The sequence below is a fragment of the Ceratotherium simum genome, chromosome 17 (assembly GCF_057802395.1).
Source record: "Ceratotherium simum simum isolate JZ-2026a chromosome 17, ASM5780239v1, whole genome shotgun sequence".
NCBI lineage: Eukaryota > Metazoa > Chordata > Mammalia > Perissodactyla > Rhinocerotidae > Ceratotherium > Ceratotherium simum.
In genome coordinates, this window is record NC_141916.1 from 46,716,769 (window position 1) to 46,739,188 (window position 22,420).

General features: G+C 39.4%; 1 protein-coding gene across 2 annotated transcripts in view; it reads left to right on the plus strand.

Moving 5' to 3' along the window:
- GRIN2B (glutamate ionotropic receptor NMDA type subunit 2B) overlaps positions 1–22,420 on the plus strand; it is a 277,582-nt gene that overhangs the window by 144,226 nt on the left and 110,936 nt on the right. The gene's annotated exons all lie outside the window — the stretch shown is intronic.

Here is a 22,420-nt window from a genome sequence, read left to right on the forward strand (position 1 = left end):
TTGAACTTTTCTTTAGACTCCTACAACGTTTTAAAGACTATGGGAAGATGCTGTTACTGTCTAGGAAATTATATAAATATATAGCAAAATGGACATCTTCAGATCTGTTTTATTACTCTTTGACATCATAGTTGTTGAATTCAGGGAGAGGATGTAGGGACTGAATATGGAAAGGGGGTCAGAAGCTTCTCCTCCAAAGTCACAGGTCATCATTTAAAATATATCCTTTAGAGAATGTGAGGAGACCTACTTAACTGGGTATTGTCCAGTATGGAAATCTTCTGAGATGCCACCTGATGCTAGGGTAGACCTGCTATTCTCCTTTGAATGAATCTCTCTAGGATGAAAAAGGGACTACAAAGTCTTCATTAATAGGCTGAGAGGTGACAGGATTGATATTTGATAGGTTCTTCAAGAAGGAAAACAAAATGAGACTTCCATTTACCATCTCAGAAGGGAATTAAGGCTAAGGAGCCAAACCAAAACTATAAAAACATTTTCATTTTTATTATAATCTTGTGCTTTCAAAATTCATTCCCACTCATCTATAAGCCCATAGTGATTAAGAAAAATATCTTTGAACAGAAAGGAGCTTATATGCTGGTCTTCATGGGCAGCAAGAAGTGAAGGGTTGGAGAGACTGATTTTCACTCCTTAGCCAGGCTTGAGCAAAGAGGTTTTACAAGGGATAAAGAATGTGGTGGAAGTTCCTGAGAGGAGGGGAAAGGAGACTGTGTCCTGGGAGCCTGCATCAAAAGGAGAGAAGGCAGCCTTGGGAGCTATCTGGGCCTCAGAATATACCCCGGCAAGAGGCAAGCCAGAATTTCTCCCACTATAGTTGACTGCCAGTCTTTTTTCTCTGTAGCTATGTGAACTGAGGCAAGTAAGGATCACAGAACTCTGATGGGAGCAGTAACACAGATACAAATGCAGTAACATGGTGAAGGAGATGTGCATTCTGTCTTGGGGAATTTGGTATATCTTCATAGAGAAGGTGGCATGTGAGTTGGGATTTTAAAGGTGGTTAGAACTTTGATGCTCAGAAGAGGGATAGGGAAGTTGGGAATTCCCAGCTCAGGCTACAGAAAGAAATGTGTGAGACTTATTTGCGGGAATACTGCTATCCAGATAGCAGTACAGCTTACAGCTGGGGCTTTAGATCTGTGGGAGGCATGTTGGTGTACTGGAAAATATGGCTAAATAATGAGTCTGCTTTGACCTTTTCATTTTCTCCACTGATTGAGTTCTGCTTAGGTCACTGGAAGAAACTTTATTTCATTTATAACCATCTAGTCTCCCATGGGGAAATTATGAGTTTATGCATTTTTCTTTTGATCTTGACAGTTAGTACAAGAATATGATTGTATTGGAGGATGGCACTTCTGATGTCTATTCAGTACTTAATTCTACCACTAATCCCTGCTTTTCCTCAGCCTTATTGATCCTCAGCCTTTTGCCAGTTCCAATGTATTTCCGTGATCAACGAGATACCAGAAAATACTGTGAGAGTCATCAAATGAAATAGTCAGAAGGGACCTCTAGAACTCATTGTGCCTATAGGTAGATGATTTCCAAAGCCCACCAAGACAGAGAGTTATTTATTATCTCCTTGAAGCACTCCAGAGATGGAGACTGACAGCCTCCCTCAAGTAGTTCATTCTAGTAATTAATCAACTGGAAGTTTCTTCCTTATGTCTAGTAAAAATCTTTTCTGATGTAATTTAATTTATTTGCTCTGGTTTTGTCCACTGTGGGCATGGATAGCAAATGATTACTACACCGTTCTTAACACTGTTCATGAATTTGAAGACAAGATCTCATCACCTGTCTACCCTTCCTCTCTGGATTAAACAACTCCAGTTTCTTGTATTGTTCATCAAAAGGTTTATTTCTGTGTCTTTAGGTATCTTTATTAAGGTTCCTTGAACTCTTGAGTTTCTCTATTTTAAAATAATTACTATAATGAACAGAATAGACTAGGTGTAGAACAACTGTTTGGGAGATCTCATTGATGACTTTTAATGTGAAGAAGCTCATGGATCTTTTTCAGTGAAAATAAAAATGATTGGTGCTAGGACCAGCATTTAGGTAGGGCCATTGGTGACACAATGCATTTTTATTTTTTACTGCTGTTTAACAGGCTTAATATTGTTGTGGTATATCTACATTTCTTTGGCATCCTTGTGGACATGGTCATGTGCCTTCCTGTCATGAAATTACTTTTAAATTATGAACCCAGTGAAGACAAGGCACTATGCCTTATATTGTCCATTCGTTTTTTGTCTAATCAATTTGGGAGTGTTTCCTCTACTGTATTTTAGAATACCTTGTCCAAAGAATCTGAAATACTAGACATGACGATTACTACAAATAACTGTAAGAGTTTATGGCATTTATTTCCTCATGAAATGACTTTGTGGTTTATGGTGAGGTTAAGGAGGTAATAGGTAATGGCGATAAGGTTAAATGCGAGAGCAAGGGAATAAAATTCAACATTCATTAGATGCGTCCTCTGTGTAAAGCACTATGTTAGGTACTATGGATATACAAAGATGGGTGTAGACAGCATATTACCATTAGAGGCAAGGAAAATGAATGGATAGCATGGTCAGATCAAGGTGTGTTTGTGTGATGGCACTGTAGGGCACCTGGGCACTGAAGAAGGAGCATTCTAAGGAAGTATCAGTTGTGAGGATATTCCACTGAAATCAATCATTTGGCATTGATTTATCAGGCAGAAGGAAACTGGCTCCTCAAAATTTGGGGCTATGTAAGAGATGAGGAATGAAAGTATCAGTGACGTGCATTTTACTTATAAATGAGAAAATAATTGTAATAATGGGTAAAATTTTTGAGCTTTCACAATATCCCAGGCAAAGTTTTGATAAGTCCTTTTAGATGTATTAATTCATTTAACCCTCACAACACTGCTATGAGGCACATACATTTTTATCTCTGTTTAACAGAGACACAAACGTGGAAATGAATAGTGAGAAGAAATACATGGAGTGGTGAGTATGAGAGGCAGGGAAGGAGTTCACTTGGAGACGATGCCAATAGGATCTAGAGAGATGAGGGCACTAGATTAGGGGTATGTGGATGCTTCTCAGGGGTTGGGATGGCACTGGGGGTGATGTGATGAACAAGAAGGACTGTAATGCTGCAGGTGTTATTTCAGCATATTTCTGATAATAGATGACTGCAGAATAAGAGACATCTGTTGGTTGTATCAGCATTTGGTTTGAGTCATTGAGAGATGCTGCATAACTGCATGTGCAGGGATTGGCCATATGAGCAGTGTGTTTCACAGGGATCAAATCCTTCCTCTCTTCATCAGCCCGTGCCCTTCTCCTTCATTCTTTCTCTTTTCTCACCTAGGATTTTATTCTCCTTTAAGACTCTTCAGAGGCCATTTTCTCCAGCCCCAGCCTTGGCTCTGCATGTCTGCATGGCTGTGGTGTAGCTCCCTATCTGGCTCAAATCCTCTTCACTACATTGTACCCTTGGAGCACAAACATCACTGTTGGCCTCCCTGGCTCAGCATAAACCTTTCCTAACTGATGGTTGTGATACTTTCTTCTCTTCCCATAACTGGAGATGCTACCCTCAGGACTCCATTATTACTTTCTTATCTCTCTGATGAATCCCTGCCTGGTTTTCATTTCTCCCTAGCCTTCAGAACTCCTCTCCTATGTACCCCACCCCCATCCTTGCTCACCCGTAGCCCCATCCCAGCTTCTCCTTCTTGTTGGATGATAGAGACAAAGTGAATGCATGAATTTGTGTACTGGGTGGGTTTCTGTACGAGTTTAAGTTTGAATCTGAATGTGATTGTGAATGGAAATGACTATATAAAGATATGTGTAGAATTAAGAGTGTATTTGTGTCCATTTGTATATGCATATATATGTTCCCTGGGTGGGCAGAGGCAGCTGGGAATAATTGATTGAAGTCAAAAGGATCCTGTGGTCAACCTCACTTAAAAGAAAGAAAAGGTTAACTGCACAAAGATATGCATAGGAGGGTGGCTATCTCTTTTTTGTAAATTGAAAACATCCTAAATTTCCATTACGAAAGGATTTATTAAATTTTGATTAATTATTCAATAAAATATTATGAGTTTTTAGAAATATCATATTACATGTTCTTATTTGTGAATGTGTAGAGAAAGAGATGAAGTATTAAGTGAAAATAGAAGGTTAGAGAAGTTGTGTATAATGTGATATATATTTTTATTGTATTTGCATATTTATGCTTACAAGACATCTGAGAATATTGCTAAAATAATAATGTGGTTACCTCTGGAAAGTGAAATTATTTTTCTTAACTGCATTTTCTGATTTGCCACAGTGAACATGTAGTATGTGAATAATAAAAAATGTAAAGTTGTGAGATGATAACCATATTTAGGAGTAATACAAATATGAGGAGTGGGCATACAGGAAGAGGTCCACTCTTACAACCAAATAAGGGAAGGGTGGGAGGCCTATTAGCCTTTCTCTCTTTCCTTCTCCAGCTGGCCTTATGTGTGTGGGATCACTTAAAGAAAAGCCCACTCACTGCACAAAATCTCTTCCTAAAAGTTCTGCCCAATTAAAAATTTATTTGAAGTAATAAACAATGAAGGCAAAGATTTATCAGTGATTCACAGAATATTTTAGCCCACAAGGCACCTTTGTGCAAATTAGAAAAAGGTGTCCATTCCTCAAAACACTTCATGGCCATGTGCTGGAAAATTGTCATAATGAAAACACTAATCGGCAATATTCATGTTATGATGACCCTTCTAGGTTTGTGCAAGGCCCTTCCTGAGCACACGTAAGCAACATTCCTTCACCACGGGTGAATTAGTAATGTGTAGATTGCTTTCCTCCTAGTCTGGCTAAGACCTTAGCTCTAAGGAAGGGGAGTTTTGATGAGTAAACACATGGTATGACGATAAGAGAGGAGCAAACAGTGAATTTGGAATACCTTGAAAAGATGTCTGAGAGAGTTCTGAATCCAGAAACTTTGGACAGCCTGAAACAACATAAGGCATCAAACTAAGGAGAAAGAAGAACCTGGGAGGCCAGGGCCTGAAAGAGTAGAAAGGAAAGAGATGGGAATCCAAAAGCTGTACTTCAAATTCTTAATGCTGGCCTGTGGTCTTCTGTGTTCATGAGAGCATGGGACTGCTGTCCTTTAATTCTTGTGGGGCCCCTCCTGGTGAGGCCTTGGAATTGAGCAGAATCCTTGGTTTATAATGGAGCTGCCTCCTGGGGATGGATAGACTTGTGCTAATGGTGTGTGGACTCCTATGGAGGGCAGATTAATGGAATCTATTCCTGTGTTCAAATTATAATGCTCACTTAACAGCTGTGCTTCTTGGTTTAGTTTATAGCCACTTAAGACAATTTCCATTCTAGATCTTTTCATCTATCACTCATTCAGAGACATTCCTGATCTACTGAAGTCAAGGGCTGAAGAACAGACTAGGAATACTAACAGATCTCTGAGCATACGGACGCCAGGTGCGTGCTCTGGCTGTTTTGTCATATGATAAAGCTCTCCTTGGCTCTAGGCAGTTTTGATTGTTACCAGTACCTAAAGTTATCAAATAAAAGGTGAATACCTTGAGACTCCTTCATCAAGGGAAAGATCCTGGGGAACATAATTTTAAAATAGTAAAATCATAGATATTTTAACAGTTATAATTCTGTTGTTCTGGGTGTGATGGTAGTAGCTGAGGAGGGATCAGGCCAAGGTCTCATGGGAAACAGCTCCTGAGAATGATAGTGGAAGAACTATGATCTACATGAAAGAGATCGGTGAATTATAAAACACTCATTCTAGAAATCTTAATTAATGGGATTATTTTTTGGCAAATTGCTGAAGTTCTGTTATTGCTGAGATTATTCAAATTAAAAAAAAAAAAAAAAACCTTCTTGGAGTTTGAATTGACCAGTATTGATTTGTATAGCAAAGACTCTAAACTTATTTGGTAAAGGAGTTTCATATGAATTTTTCAGGAGGCCTTCAAGGATTCTCCTCACAGCTCCTGTACACTTCTGCTTTCTTTTGCATTTGCCTTTCATCCAAAGAACCCTGAACTGAGAATGTGTTCAGGAGGATGGGTAGAGTTCTTGCCTGGATCTTTGAGTGCTGGCCTTCAGGAAAAGCCACAGGACATGTGAAAAGCATGTGACAGCAGTTCAACATGCATTTTAGCTGTGCAGTTCTGGGCTTCTTGGATAGGCCAGCCTTCGCCACCAAAACAGAACCTCTTCTGTGATCTGGCCTGGATAGTGCAGTTGTAGTAAATTCAGTTAGAGCAGGCTCTGCTATTGCAGTTGGTGAGATGAACTTAGATGTTTACTAGACCAAGAACCCTGTGATGGCAGGAACTGTGTCTATTTTGTTTGCCACTGAGTCCACAGAGCCTAACACATAATAGTTGTTTGATATTAGTTAGATGAATAATATTAGTTAAATGAATGAAAAAATATTACAGAGGAGGCCAGTGGGGTACCTGAGCAGAACTTGATTAGAATTTATTACTTTGATAGGATTATGATGACCTTGTGAGGTTTTAGGCTCCCAGTCTCAATTGTATAATTCCCTCAGAGTTGATCAGCATCAGAGCAATAACCTGTCCTAACTAAACTCATATGAGACTCAAGTGTAAACCAGATGCCAGTTAGTAATATAGCTTTTGTTATCAATTGTTCCATAACAAATCATCTCCAAACTTAGTGGTTTAAAATAACAACCAGTAAGCTAATAGTTTTGCCATTTGGGAAGGACTCGATAGTATTCTTAGCTCCAGACAGCGTCACTTAGTGTTTAACTAGAGCTGGAGGATCTAATTCCAAGAGAGCTCACTCATATGGCTGGCAAACTGGTGCTGGATGTCAGCTGAGAGTCATCGGGACTCAATTCTCCTCCACGTGGGCCTCTCTACTTGGCTGTTTGGGCTTCCTCAAAGCACGGTGGCTAGTTCCACCTGGCAGAGTGTCACTTCTGCTGTATTTTCGTGGTCAAAGCAGTTACAGGCCCAGCCTAGATTTAGGGAGGGAGAGGGGAATAAGAAATAAACTACCTCTTGATGGAGGAAGTGATAAGGAATTTTTAATGAATTCCAAATGTCACTGAAAAACATCTATTAAAAAAGATTTTCTACTCAAGTTGGTTGTTCATTATATTCTCTTCTTTGTAGAAAAGTTCCGCGGTTAGCTAAATTACAGAGGCCAAGAGGAGGGGGAAGGTATTGGGCTTCCTTAAAATTCCTATCAGTTCCCCTTTCAAACACTGGCAAATAAACATACAATCTAAGTAAAACCAATGTACTTATAATGTAGATGACGGGGTTTTGTTTTATTTTGTTTTTTGTGAGGAAGATCAGCCCCAAGCTAACAACCGATGCCAATCCTCCTCTTTTTGCCAAGGAAGATTGGCCCTGAGCTAACATCCGTGCCCATCTTCCTCACTTTATATGGGCCGCCGCCACAGCATGGTTTGACAAGCGGTGCGTTGGTGCACCTGGGATGCGAACCTGCAAACCCTCGGGCTGCTGAAGTGAAGCACACGCACTTAACTGCTACACTGGGCTGGCCCCTAGATGATGTTTTAAGACAAGTCCCAGTATGCTAACATGCCCCACCCCACCCTCCCCACACAGACTGCATATTGCTGCTCTTTGAAGAGCTCCTCTTCTATTCAAATGCTGGAGCTGCCACTGCTCAATTATAAGAAGATTCCCTGGTGCCTTTAGAAACATAGAAAAAGGAGTGAATTACGTGGTCTGAGGGGCTGGTGTCACTGAAGTTATGATGCATCCATCTCAACTCTAGTGTTACCTGTCAAGTGTATTGCTACTTGCCAAAAACAAAAAATTGGGTTTTTTTTTAAATGTCCTTCCATGTGAATTTCTTTCCTCTACAGTGCTAGAAAAATCATTGGCAACTTCATATACATTGGTTCTTCTTTTATAGGTTTCAAACAGATAAGTTTCCTTTGTCACTTCAATCTTTCTTCAGAGATTCCTGTTAAACAAGTTGTATACGGGAGTTTGTTTGATTCTTTTGCAGATTTCTTATACCATTAGAATTACCTTGACATCTTCTAAGCTCCGCTTTTCTACTTTGATGTAGAAGGCCCTAGTAAGAATCATTTATTAATTAACTGTTGGTGCCAGGCAGTATAGATGTATTACTCTGTCTCCAATCTGTAGCACAACATCACACCATGGATATTCGGGGAGAGGGGACCCCCGAGAAGCCAACTTGCCCAAGGTCTGCGTAGTAAGTGCCCCCACCGGTGGGGGGTGAGTTCAGGTCTTTCTAACTCCACTGCCTTCATGATGTTTTATGCAAGCCCATATCAGCCATGATAAGTTGAATTTTACTAGTTTACCTCTCAGAGTCAACTTACCTCCATTTCTTGAAGCACTTGGCCTTAGCCCCTAATAAACAGGCTTAACGAGCTGTGTGGTACTGATTCCATTTTTCAAAAATTATACGTAGAGAGATAGCAATAAGAAAATTGGAAACAAAAGAAAATTCACTTATATCCCCACGACCATAACACAACTATTTTAATTTTATTACAGCCTTTGACTTGTGCATACCTATTTTTATACATTTGCCATCACAGTGCACACCCAATTTTTCATTAGTTTTTCACACGTTTTGATGGATGGACTTTTTCCCAAGTTTCTACATATTACAATAATAATTTTTATTTGCTATAATATTCTATGCAGATGACCAAAGTAAATTCTTTTTGGTTTTTAAAATATAATTTTTTTGTATATACAAGTAATATGTTTACATTATAGAAACATTTGGAAATTTGAGTGAGTATGAAAAGAACACAAAGATTTTTATCACACTCAGAGATAATACTGTTATATTTTTGGGTATTTTCTTCCAGGCTTTAAAACTATATTTTGTTTGTACAGACACACACATGTCATTTTATTTTGTACAAAAGTGGAATCATGGTATCAAAACAAAAACTTCAACTAATATTTGCATGTCTCCACAAAAGAAATTATTTTTCCTGTTCTTTTCTATAGGGGATTCTTCTTTTGGGGAGTTTCATTGTTTCCACAAGGTAGGAATTTGTTGGGAATTTGAGACATTCCTAAATGTAAAATTACTTCCTCCCACGTCAGGCTACATCAGTACAGAACCACATGCACGTGAATGCTTTAGCAGCACGTGTTATGCATTCATTGCCTCATAAACCGTGGAGCAAGGCCGATAATGATGCGGGGAGGTGACCTCCAGCGAAACGCTGAAGCTGGAAGAAACGGTGCTATTCTGTGTAACTGTGGTTACATCTGAATAATGTCTCAGCCTCTCACTTAGGAATGCTACAATCCTAATGGAGGAGAGTGGGTAGGGTCTGTTGATCATCCTACATGTGAGAGGGAAAAGTGAATCTCATCTGTTACTTTGGTGTATATTTCAGAGGCATATGTTGAATTGGGTATGTAAGCTTCGTTTTCAATGAGAGTAAATACTATATAACATAGCAAAATGCATTTCCTAGGATCAACATTCTCTGCTTTAATTAACTATGAACCAGTAGAGTTGGTGCAGGTTAGCTGTCTTTTTTGTTCCATACAGTAAAATATTTTCAAAATGTGAAATGCTTTAAATGCACAGGAAAATACAGAAAATACTATCTCAGATACAGTGCTTTCACTGCATGGATTTAATAGATGTTAACATTGGCCATATTTGCTTCAGCTCTCTTTAAAAGACAATATTTCATTGGTGAGTATATCCTCCCTAAACGCATTCTTGGAAAAAACTTTTGCGATGGGAAGCATGAGGGCCAGGCCATCCTTCCAGCCTCTCCACTCTAGTTCCTACTCTCAAAATGTCACTGTCAAATGAGATGAAGTCTCCCTAGTGACTACAGGACCCACAGAAGAGAAAACAAGGGATAGAACAAAAGGAAAGATGAAATCAGGTGTTGCCCAAAGCTAGTACAGTGACAAGGAGAAAAAAAGAGTACAATAGGAATATGGGCTGAGCTAGATGTTAATGGTACCATCTGTGAGTGTGTCAGAAGCCCTGATAGACTCAGTAGACTGTTTTTTTCACCACATTTAGAGACAAGCTGCTTCCTGAATTGGATGAATTTTAAGGTTATGGTTGCACATTTAAAAAGTGAAAATTGAGTATTTTCCCATTCTTTGCCTCTCTCCTGAGTTGTGGGAGTAATTCATGTCAAAATTTACATCTTGGAGCAAACTTACTTGATGATTTGTCTTCATTGCATTTGGGGGAAAAAAATAAGCCTCATCAATCAGATCCTGATTTTCCAAGAGCCCATCATGCAGGCCCTTATTATCCACCTTGTGAAGTTTCTAGGTCTTTTGCTTTTCACCCTTTCCCCTCCTGCTGGGTTTTGGTCATTTTGCTGCTTGTTAGGACTTCCACCAGCAGGTGTGGAGGAGCAAAGAAAACAGCTAAAGCATTATTAAGTTTTGCTTCATGATAGGAACTCTGTAAAGGCTTGGTGGGGGAGAATTTTGAACCCTTTGCCTACAATAAGGTTTGGAGTTATCTGTTGATTTTGGTTACATATGCCCTCCCTGTCCTCCATTAGTGCTGATAATGAAGAGTTGACTTGCAGAAAAACAGGATGGAAGCGGACTGCAAAATACAGCCAAGAATAGCAGTGAGCTGTGACTTAAACATGGTCCTGTAATATGATGCTGCAATGAGAGGGAGCCTGAGTCCATATGAGTTCATTGAAGTATCAAATTGGTGTGCAATCTTTCTTCTCACTCAGCATAGGTTGAATTGGCTATGGAAGCTTTTCAGTGGGGGTGAGACTGTGTGGTGGGGGTAGATTCTAGAATCACCTAGGGGGCAACTTTTTCAAATTATATGCACTGATATCTCTGCATGCTAACATTTTCATATAATCCTACATCCCACTATGTAAAAGAGATGGCAGTGATTTTGAGAGGGGCTGAGCAAGAACAATGAAAAAAGGGACTCCAAAAAGGGGAAATGAATCAAAATTCTCAAACCTGAAGATAGGAGGGCTCCCAAGATAGTTAAATAAGTTTTGTCAGATATATCAAAGGTCACTTGTGGGATGCTGGCTCCCTCAAGTCATTCTCCACACTCGTGCCAGCATGATCTTCCAACATGCAAAATGGTTATGCTGTACTCCTTCTAGGTCTTTATTAATGCTCCAAGATCCCTTTCCTTTTTGACTCTCCCAGCCTTCTGTCTCCTTCCTCTTCCAATTTTAATAAGAACCACTCAGTTCACCACTGATCTTAAAGTTTTAAGGAGGTTGTGGTTATAATAAGAAAGGTCATAAATGCGAGGTGTCATACCTTGAGAGTTGCCTGCAGAGCTCAGAGCTACACTTCTTCTCTGTGTAATGAGAGGGAGCAATTGATGCAGTTAAATTCACTACATTTCACATTCCACATCCATCTACTCTGTTAACAATAGTCTCTTAGATTGTCCTCTAGCATTCAATCACCATTTCCACTACTATGTTTCAAATTCACATTGTTTCTCTTATCTAGACTAAGAGCCCCTTAACTTCTCTTCATGCCAAGCATTATTCTTCTTAACAACAACAAAAAAATTAATTAGAAAAACTAATTGGATCACTTATCTGCCCTGTTTGAAAACTTTTATTGGATACTTATTTATAAGGATATAGCATCGTGTGCAAGACCTTCCCAAATGGCCTCAGTCTCTCTTTTCAGGCTTAAACTTTGGCACTGCTTCTCCCCACTCCAATGACCTTCCTCCCTTTCCTCCAGCCTGTCCTGCAGCTATAGCTTCCTCATTCCTCCAGACGCTGCCTTTCCATATGCTACACTCTCTGGACTCTCCGTCCTTCTCTTCTCTGCCAAATATACTACTCATTCTCTAAGACCCAGCTAAAATAGCTCCCCCTTATAAAACTGTAAGCCCCTTCCCCACACAGCTTCCTTGTGTCCTCCTCTGTGCTCTCATTTCCTTGTAAGGCTGTTAGAGTACTTAACACCCTGTATTTGTGGGAAGTACCTCTCCTCAGCGGTGCCCCTTACTGGGTCATTTATTGCTATTCTATGTTCCTGATAGACATGATAGTGGTAGGCCAGTATTTGGAAAGGCAGAAAGGAAGGAAGGGACAAGTGAGTGGAAGTGATGCACATTTCATACAACAGTTTCCTATCCTGACTGTATATATATGAATGTAGGGACACACCCCAAAAATACAAATTCTTTTATTTCCTTGATAAATGCTCCTTTCATGTCTGTTTTCTCTCCTTGGTGAATTGAGTGGGGCAATGTGGAAACCTTAGGAATACCTTTGCAGCTTGCCATAAAACACCAAGCTCCTTGTTCCTGGTCTTTTACATCACTTTAAATCCTCTTTATTCTTCAGAGTCAGTCACCTCTCAAGTAGAAGGTGTGCATAGCCTCAAATCTTATCAAAGGGAAAGAATGAAAGGAAAGTCAAAGATATATATATCTTTATATATATATATGAAAGTGGACATGTAGTCAGCAACATTAATTTTCATATATACAACCTGTGGGAAAGAGCTGGTGTGATAGATTTAAAAAGCATAATTTAGAGATCAGATAAACCTCAATTTTAATACCATTCTGTCATTTACTAACTAGCTATATGACTTTGACGAGATGAGTCACTTTTCTAAGCCTTAGTTTTCTCATCCATAACATGGGATTACATAAAGTAACATGTGCAAAACACCTGTAACAGAGTAAGTGCTTGGGAGATGCGATTAACTTCTCTTACTTATTTCTGTATTCACAGTGCCTGATGTATAATAGGGCTCAATGATCATTTGTTGCATAAACTTGACATTGCTCTTGTCAGATGCCTCACCTAGTAAATTTCACTTTTTAATAGACATGTTTAGTTAGTCTGGGAAGAGATTCTTCAAATGTTGGGTTGTATAAATCGGAATCAGGAGAGGGATAGTGTTATTGAAAGGTAAGAGAACTGAGTTTTGAAGGGTCTTTTGAATTTTCTTTGATTTTTATGGCAAGGTTATGATGCAGGGAAGTACCTTTGTGGATCAATAGGAAAATAGAGTGCTTTTATTTCTCATTCAAAATTTAGCTATTTATTTTACTTTAAGACCTAACTATTCTCACTTACTGTCTAAGCCCTCTGATGTAAACTATGTTCTCTTTCTCCCTAGTCCACCCCACATTTATAGGAGCGTGATCCCAAGAGCAAACTCTCCTAGACAGGAGTAGTTGGTGGCCAGCGCTGGTCTCAGAGACATTTTTCAGTGCAAAATGACATTTTTCTGGCCTGGTGAATGCATGAGGGACAACTGTCTGCTGGGTTTGATGATTCTTCCACTCCTGGGGGTGAGGAAAGTCTCACCTGCCCACTTTTTGGCAAGGTGTAGAGAGAAAGGGAGTCACCGGAGTGTGGGAGGAGGAAAGTGTGCTTCATCTGATGGTTTCCATATCTGTCTAAACAATAGAATATGCAGGGAGCTTTAAAGTGCATATTCTTGGGCTCTATCCCATGCATATTGAATCCCTGTGTCTGGGGTGTGGCTCAGGAATCCATATTTTTAACAGGTTCCCCAAGTGAGTGTCAGAGACCCAGGTCAGCCTCTACACAGGAGTAAACCTGTGTAGAGAAGCCTTGTGGGCCATGCTGTCATAGGGTTCTCCATGACTGCTATGGGAAGGCGCAAAAATCTTGGCCCTCTTGATGGTTCTTATATGATGTCCTAAAGTTATAAAGGAAGGACTATACATTATATGCTGAGTAACTTTAAATGTCTCAGAAAAGATCTTTCCAAGCATCTAATTTCTCCAGAGATATGCTGACTATATCTTCAAACAGGCTTCTCTCCATGGTACAGGGATAGATTTCACCAGTGGGCAGGCAGCCTAGACCACTGATGTAGGAACTTTGTACCTATCTTTACATGCCCAACAGTATTTCCATCAATGTTGTTTCCCCTCCTTAAGCCACCTCAAAAGTGAAAACAAATCTCTTCCTTCTGTGCAAATTGCTGAAACAAGTTGGGAAAGCAAGCTAATGGCTACAGGGAAATTGTTTACCACACTCAGGATTTTTCTCTTTTGGCTTGACTGGAGGCTCTGAAGCCTCATTCCTATCATCCCGAGACCTTCCTGGATGAAATTTGGGTTTGGCAGCAGCCACACTTCAGCTGCATTCTCACTTAAACTAGAGCTTTGGATATGGTTAGAAAAAGAAATGGGAAGAAGAGTTAAATTCACAAACATAATTCATCTCTAGGTGGTTTTTGTCCATCACTGAGTTCTTATCTCCTCTTTCCACCAACACCTACTTACTTGGATCTTGACTTATTTTGGCACTTCTCTGTGCATGAAATGTGGTTGCCATGGAAATGTTATCTAGCATGCTGAATGCTTTTTCATCTTCTCTCCATCTCTTCATTTCTCTCCAGTGTGTGCTTGCTCCCCTACATTCTCTATCTCTTATACATTCACCCTAACCCCCTTTGTAATTGAAGACATCAAACACTGCGTTTCTTCAAGCTATTTTGCTACTTTCCCCCAGTCACATAGAATGTGTTTTAACTTCACATAAGCAAGTATAATCAAAGAAACCTGGTAGTGACTAGAAAAGAGGGAAGGAAATTGACTCAAATGCTAAATTCCTCTAGGTTATGCTAGGATCCCCAAGAATTTGAGGGAATTCAGGCAAGTGTTAATCAAATTAAGTTCCCTCTGCTTTCACAGGGATTAAACCTTTGCTGAGGTTCAGAGACACTTATTAACAATACCTTTCTGATTTCTACCTGGGCTACTTCTTCGTGTCCTGGTGTTATCTACAAAGGAGAGAGGATGAACTATCCTCAACTCTTAATTTCCCATCCATGAAATATACACTTTGTGCATCATTTGCATCAACCCATAGGCATCTCTGCAAATATTGATATTCTGGGTTATCAAGAGTTGGGCCAAATGTAGAGAAGATCTTAGTGTAAATATCTGAATATTCACCTTCATTTTCTCTTCTGCTCTTGCTGTGATGTGGGGAAAGTTGAGGAGTCGAAAGAGGTGAGGTAGGGATTTTGTCTGTGCCTAGCTATGTGAACATTGAGAAAAAAGTTATCCCCCTCTTCCACTGAGGATATTTTAATTTTTCTCAAAAATTGAAAAGTACCGTAAAACAAATAGCAAATTCCCCATTTGTTTTTCTGGTTTTTTAAAGACTTTCTATTTCAATGTTATAAATGAAATGAGTCTATTTTTTCTGTTCCTAAACTAACATAGTGAATTTACATTGGTAAAGAACATCTAAATATTATTTTTACATATATTTCAGGTTCCATCAGTGTTTTTATTTTCCAGAGTTTAAAAAAAATTATTGCTGGCAACCTCAATATCAAGAAGTTTTATTATTTTTTCTTTCTTATAGAGTAAGATTTGGGTCGGTTACATGATTCTCAAAGGCAAACATATGTTTTTCTGGACAATATAAAGGGGAAGACATTCAAAGGGGAGAAGTTAAAAAAGGGCCCATGCAAGAATGAAGTCAAGCCTGCTCTTTGTCTCATTTAGAAAACAAAGAAAGATTGTAGGTATATATTCTTTACAACTTATTCTTTTTTTAAAATCAATAATGGAGGAGTCACTTTCTTCCCCTGGGAATCAATACTCAATACCAGGTGTATGTGTGTATGTGTGTGTGTTGTACATAATACATAGAAGAGGTGAGTGTTGAGGGGGTGGGAAGTGAGAAAGCAGCAGACTAATCTTCTGAAAGTTAAAAACAAATCCATAAGTATTTATTGAATCCTTATCACAAGCAGGGCACTAATTTGGATTCTGCAAAGGATAATAGAAGGACAAGATATGATTCTTACCTTCCAACAGTGTATTGTCTATCATGGAAGACAAGACACAAACATAAAAAGTTGAGTAAAAAAAAGGAACAATCGGGTCAGATCAATGGTAAATGCTAAAATATGGACTGGAGGCTAGAAAGGACAAGAGGAGAGAAGAGGAGAGAGAGCCTCGGATGGTCAGGAAAGTGTAGAGAGAGGGTGAAATTTGATCTGAGTCAATAAGCCTGAGCAAGATTTGGATTACACTCAATTGAGAGAAAATGGAAGCGAGGCGAGAAAGTGCAAGTAATGTTCAGGGGACAGTGAAGAAGCTGCTTCTCTTCAGCAAAGGTTCACATAGAGGATGAGAGAATTCCAAAAAGTTAGATAGGGCCAGGATGTAGAGGGCCTTGACTGCAGGCAGGCTTTATTCTAGGGAGTGGGGAACCATTGGAAATTTTTGAGCAAGTAGTGACGTAGCACAAAGAAGTCTTATAGTAAGTAAGTAACCTTACTTATAGTAAAATTAAGTGGAAGTGGTATTTGAGGGGTTTGATATAAGGCAGAAGGCCAAGGAGGGGGCTGTTTCAGGTATCTGGGTATGAAGTGATAAAGGCCTGGTCTAGGATGAAAGTTGTGGGAGTAGAAAGGAAGTGACAAATGCAAGAATTATTTTTGTAAAACTGGAAAATTTGGGGGTATTAATTGGGCATGGCAAACTAAACAAAAGGAAGATGTCAGAAATACCTGGGAGATTTCAAGACTAAAGAAGTAAGGCTTTATTTACTGAATAAGTAATATTTACAGAGTGCCTACTATGTGCCAGGCACCATTCCAAATTGTTGGTAAATATTAACTCAATGAGAGAGGGGAATTAGAAAGTCAGCTATTTTGAGGGGAAAGAGAAAACAAACCCATTTCTGGCACTGAGAGTTTGTAACAGGGGAAAATGCAAGTAGAAATGGCCAGCAAGGAATGGAAATAGGGGATGAGAAAGAGGTCAAGACTGCAAGTGTACAATTGGGACTCACCCACTTAGAGGAAGAGTTGGTTGCTGAGAATGGCTGAAATGAACAGAGACCTTGTACTGAATTTCCTAAAAAATCTCAAATATGAGAAAAGATAAGTAAAATCAGCCAGCAAAGAAGGTAAAGAAGGAACAATCATAGATAAAGGAGAAGAACCAAGATAAAGTATCATAATGTGACGTGGAATGAAAGCATTTCCAGAGGAAGGGGGTGTTCTATTGTGTAAACCTATGAAGAGATGTAGCAGGCTAAGGACAAAGAATGATCTATGTATTTGATTGTCCAGATCATAGGTATTGTTCTGCCTCCCTTATTGAGGGCAATTGAGAATTGATTGTAGCTCCAAAGAAATACTTTAATACTGTATTTTAAGTCCAGAGAGAGCTTGGGTATTGTGTGCCAAACCAGGAGAAACTTTTTTTTCTAATCTTAACCAAACCAAGTAAATATTCTAGCTCTTGTTGTCTGCCTCTGACAAGGACTCCAAGGATATAGTCCTAGACTTTCATGACTGACTTCCTCCCAGAGTGTGATCTGAGAATTAATTCCTCTATAAGTCCAGTGAAGCTTACTGCTTTGTTGTTTGTCTCCTGTTTTCTTATAAGGCAAATTAATTCCATTTCTTCACTTTTTTGGGTTAGTGCTTGAAAAATATGACAGATTGACAGTCCCTAGAGGCTGGAGTTCTCTTGTTATTCTATGAATGTTTCTCCTGACCAGTTATGTACCTCTTGTCTTTCTTAGGGCTATAGAGAGCCTGTGTAGTTTTGCCCTCTTCCCTGTAGACCTTCCTTATGATGCTGGCATGAGGGACAGTAAAAGCAACTGATAGACTGCTGATTGGTGGTATAAATAATGATTAAGAGCAGAAGCTTTGGAGCCATTCAGATCTGGGTTTGGATTTTAGTTCTACCACGTTAGAAGTTTGTAACTTTGTTTCCTTCTCTCCTGACCATTGCTTCTTTTGACAACATTGTTCTTAGTGTGATGCAGTGGAAGGAACATGGGTTTTAGAATCACTCAGAATTAAATGGGTTCAACTCCCAGTACCACCTACATTGGGCTTTCATTATAATATTACCAATTATTTTTTATAGCAATCCTGTGAGAATTTAAAATAATGCAAAGCATCCAGAACAGAGGTTGGCATGTGCTCAATAAATGGAAGCATTGTTAGAGTGTTTTTTTTTTTAATTGAGTGACCAGAGTAGGAATATGACTTCCAAGGAATTTCACTTATAGGCTAGAAAGTCCTGAGATTCATTTACCTTGGGGAGATAAAACTCTGAAAAGGGGAAAAAAATGTCAATCAGCTTATTTTGTACTTAATATTAAACTACAACTGACATTTTAATTGATTTGACTGATTCTGAGAAAGTGGTTCATAAGAGCAGCCAGCTTATTCTCCCCTTTTTTATTTATGTTGTAAAGATGAAATTATAATAGAGAGGGAGAAGTCAAAGCTGTCTCAGAATTTTAAAGCTTTAACAGTGGTGATCTCATTGCCAAAAGACAGAGGAACCTGGCTTGGACATGGCCATGTTAAGTTTGGCCTGATATCAGGACATTCAGGTAGAATGGCCCAATTAGAAATATCAAACTGAAGGTCAGGAAGGAGATGGGACCTCTGATGCAGATTTCGGAGGCCTTGGTGTGGAGGTGATTGTTGACGCTGTCGCTGTAAATGAGTCTCAGAGAGAGAGAGATCAGGGGTGCAAAACTGAGTCTTGGGGTACCCCCAAATTAGGGAGTTTCAGTGAAAATGGACATAAAAGGAGAGGGAACTGACCTGGAAAGTATAAAGAGAACCAATAAATTATCCTGCTTTAAACAACAAATAAACAAGGGAAAGGAGAGTTGCTAAAAATTTGCAAGTGTCAACTGTTAGAAGCTGTGTAATGTCAAGGAGGGTGATGATGGAGCAAAGGCTACTGATTTTATTTGTGTTGACCTTGCTTTGATTATTGATGACCTTGTAAGAACAGTTTTTTAGTAGAATGATAGAGGCGAAAGCCAAGATTTCAAGGGTTAAGGAGTGGAATCTGGTGAGGAAATAGGAGCATCAGGTGTCAATTACTTTTTATAAAGTTTGCAGTAAAAAGAGATAGAAAATGGAATTACTTTTCAGAGGTTGGAAAATAAATCTCTTTGTGACCTGCCCTAGTCAACAAAGAGTTAATGGTATAAATGCACAGTAATTTCAGAAGCATTAAAGAGCATGTTTCCATGGAAACATCAACCTACAGAGGGAGAGAAAGAGCTGGGATCTCCTGACAAAGAAGGAACAGCAGAGTTCTAGCCCCCACACAGTACAGCAGGGAGAGATGATTACATGTTTCTTTCAGTTTCCCTGAGAAGATGCAGTTGAGGTTCATGATGCTGTCCTCTTGAGGATGAGGAAAGAGGGAAATGGAGTTTGGTTTAAATAAATTCTTGCCTTCGCCTTGCTTCAAATTCTGACTCAAGGGTCAAACCCATTTTAGAATATTGGAAAAGATGAGTGGGTGTCTTTCACTAACTAAAATTAATTAAATAAATCAACAAATAAACAAGTTTGATCTTTCCCTGACCTCTCTCTAACCTGGTCTAGAAACAGTGCCATAAAGTACTGTGACTTAGAACAACATTTACAAAAACTCTTCAAACATAGGAGTTGTGTTTGGCTTATAACCTTTGACCAGTACCTTGTATTATGGTTTCCATCTTGGTGTATTCTTGATTGGATATATATTTGGTCTCATCGTTTTCAGGTCTATGATATCCCTTTCATTTCCAACTAGTATACATTTCCTGCACCTTCAAACCCAACTATACTTTTAGAGATGGCTCCTCTCACCGAACTGTAGCCCCAAAAATCTATTCTCCAGACTGTGCTACAGGAGCCACAATAACAACCTCCTTGTTGCTAACTAACTTTCCTGACAGTTCACTTTCTCCAATCCTGTATTATATTCCATTTTGCATCTCTTTCATTCCCCTGGTCTTTCCTTGAACTCTAGACTCAAGAAATTGTTTTATTTCTTATGTGAAAGGGCTTTATCTGTGTGGAAGGTGTGATTCACGACTAGGTTTTCTGAAGACAGATATGTGTTCTTGAATGAGTCAACAGCCTCCACCACTCTTTCTGTCTAATATCTGTAGCATGATGTAATTATGGGACACCAATCTCCCCTGAAGACATAATCTTCACCCAGACATCTTGAGTCCTCTGTCTGTTGGAAACTGTCCCCTGCCCCTGGAATATCCTCCCTCTTTTGACCCTTTTCTCTTCCCCCATTCAATATAATTGCTTCTAGAAATCTCCACTTGAAGATCTCTGCCAACCGTTACTGGAAGACTAAATTATAACCCCTTTTTTCCATAGATAATATTTCCTCATAACCTCCACTCCTAGTCCCTGTAACTGAAGCCATCTCACTAATTCATCTCACTAATGCTCTTGCCACCCTTCAGTGGAGGTGTTGGAGGGAGCTGTGAAGTTAAGCATATGGTAGCTACAGAGGGAGCAGGGGCTGTGTATATGGAGGTATTGCCAATGTGTTGACTTTGTTGACCACCTAAGATGTAAGAGAGAGTAGAGAGGAGCTCCAGAATAGGGAAGAACAAATTGAAGAAATGGAGAAAGGTCAAAAGGGAGAGAAAAGCCTACTTATTCTCTTCGCTTGATATCATGCCCAGTTCACTTTGAATTCTTGGCCTGGGGCTTCTTGGGTATATATGGCCAGGATTTCTTTCAATAAGTCTGAAAATTCACAATAAGGAAAAGGCTTCTGGTCAAAGTTGAATCCTAGAGAAATCTTTGCCAGTCATTGTTTGGCTTGTTTTGGCATAGCCCTGAGTAGTGTTGCCAGCTCGTGAGCTAAAATGGATGTCAGAAAGGCAAGCCTTCACCCTAAAATTATTAGTAGCCATAAAGAAGAAATATCAGTGTACTCAGTGATCAGCTAGCCTTTGACTTGTCTTGGCATTTTCTCTGGGAAGGTGCCACCACTTAGTGTTGATAGCCTACACTGGGCTTTATTTGAATATATTCCACCTAATCTATGGAAGAGGAATTTTATTCAGTGCTTTTAAAAAAGAAAGTGATTTTAACTTATGTACAGCATGGAAATATGAACTTAAAAGGGAAAAAAAAAAATCCAGTGGCAATAACATCATCCAGAAGAGTTACTTGGTTGTTTCCCACTGGGGAGTTTCACCTTTCTAACTGCCTCTAGTAACTCTAGGTTTCCCATAGCACCTTAGTAGGTTTCACCCACAGCAGAGGTGACTAAGGGCTGTGGGCATGGGGACAAGGAGGATTTCCTTTTCTATTACTGAGTTCTTTGCACAATTCCTTAAACGAGAAGTAGCTTTGGTGTTTAGCACACTTGATTAATTGGCATCAAAAGGCAGCATCACTAGTTCCCTAAAGAACACACAGCACAAGTGTGCCCCCTCCAAAGGAATTTTAAAGAGAATTACATAGTGTTCAAAGCAGGGCTCTGGGAGATCAGAATAGGGGTCATTTGAGGAGTCATTTATTCTAGATAAAATTATAGGCGTATGAGCTTATCTTTCACCTTTCTTGGGAAGTGAGCTTTGTATTGAAGTAGTATGAGTAAGTGATTCCCCACTGCAAAAAACCTTACAGGGGTAACTAATCATAGTAGAAAAAGAAATGTTCCCAAGCCTTAATAGTCTGGGATATTGTGGGAATGAGAGGAAATGTGCTGGACTGGTGGTATTATGGAAAAGCAGAGCTCCAGGAATTGGGAGACCTGGACACTGAACTTAACATGCCAGAGTGGCAGCATCTCCCCAGGCCCCAGTGTGTTCAGCTGTCAATATGAAAGGTTAGATTGATCAAAAAGTCCCTGCAAACTCTAACATTCTCTGACATCTAAGCAATATTTACAAAAAGGTAATTATGATAATAACTACAATAACAGCAGCTAACACATAATGCTCACTCTGTGGCAGGTGCAGTTCTAAGTCCTTTATTTGTATTGAATTATTTAATCCTCACAACAATCCTAGGAGATAGGTACTATTATTATTCACATTTTTTATGGTAAAGAGTCTGAGGCAACAAGAGGTTAAATAACTTGCGTGATTATATAGCTCCAGAACTGATGGATCAAGGACTTGAGCAGAGGTCCTCTGACTACAGTGTCCTTGCTCTTACACACCACACCGCACTGTCTGTTGTTGTTGTTTTGTTGTTATTGTGTGTGTGTGTGTGTTTAGTACATGCCATGTTTCTTTCCTCTTCACGTAACTAATTCTGTTTCTCCATTTTATTTTCTTTCTACTCATTCCTCGCCACTAAGCATTTTGAGGCATTGTCCAGCCCTTTCATTCATTTGAGATAGGATATCTTATTAATGAGAACAAACTCCTGGGTTTGATCCCAGATGGACCCATCAGTAAGTCCAAAGGAGAGCTGTTCTTTGGCCATGGCTGCCACGTTGAGCCCACTTGGTGAAAGGGTACAGATGGGTAGATATGAGGCCATCACAGCTGGTGGCAGAGCTACTCAGAATACTCATTGATGTAACCTTTCTGGAGGAAGGTTAATGTT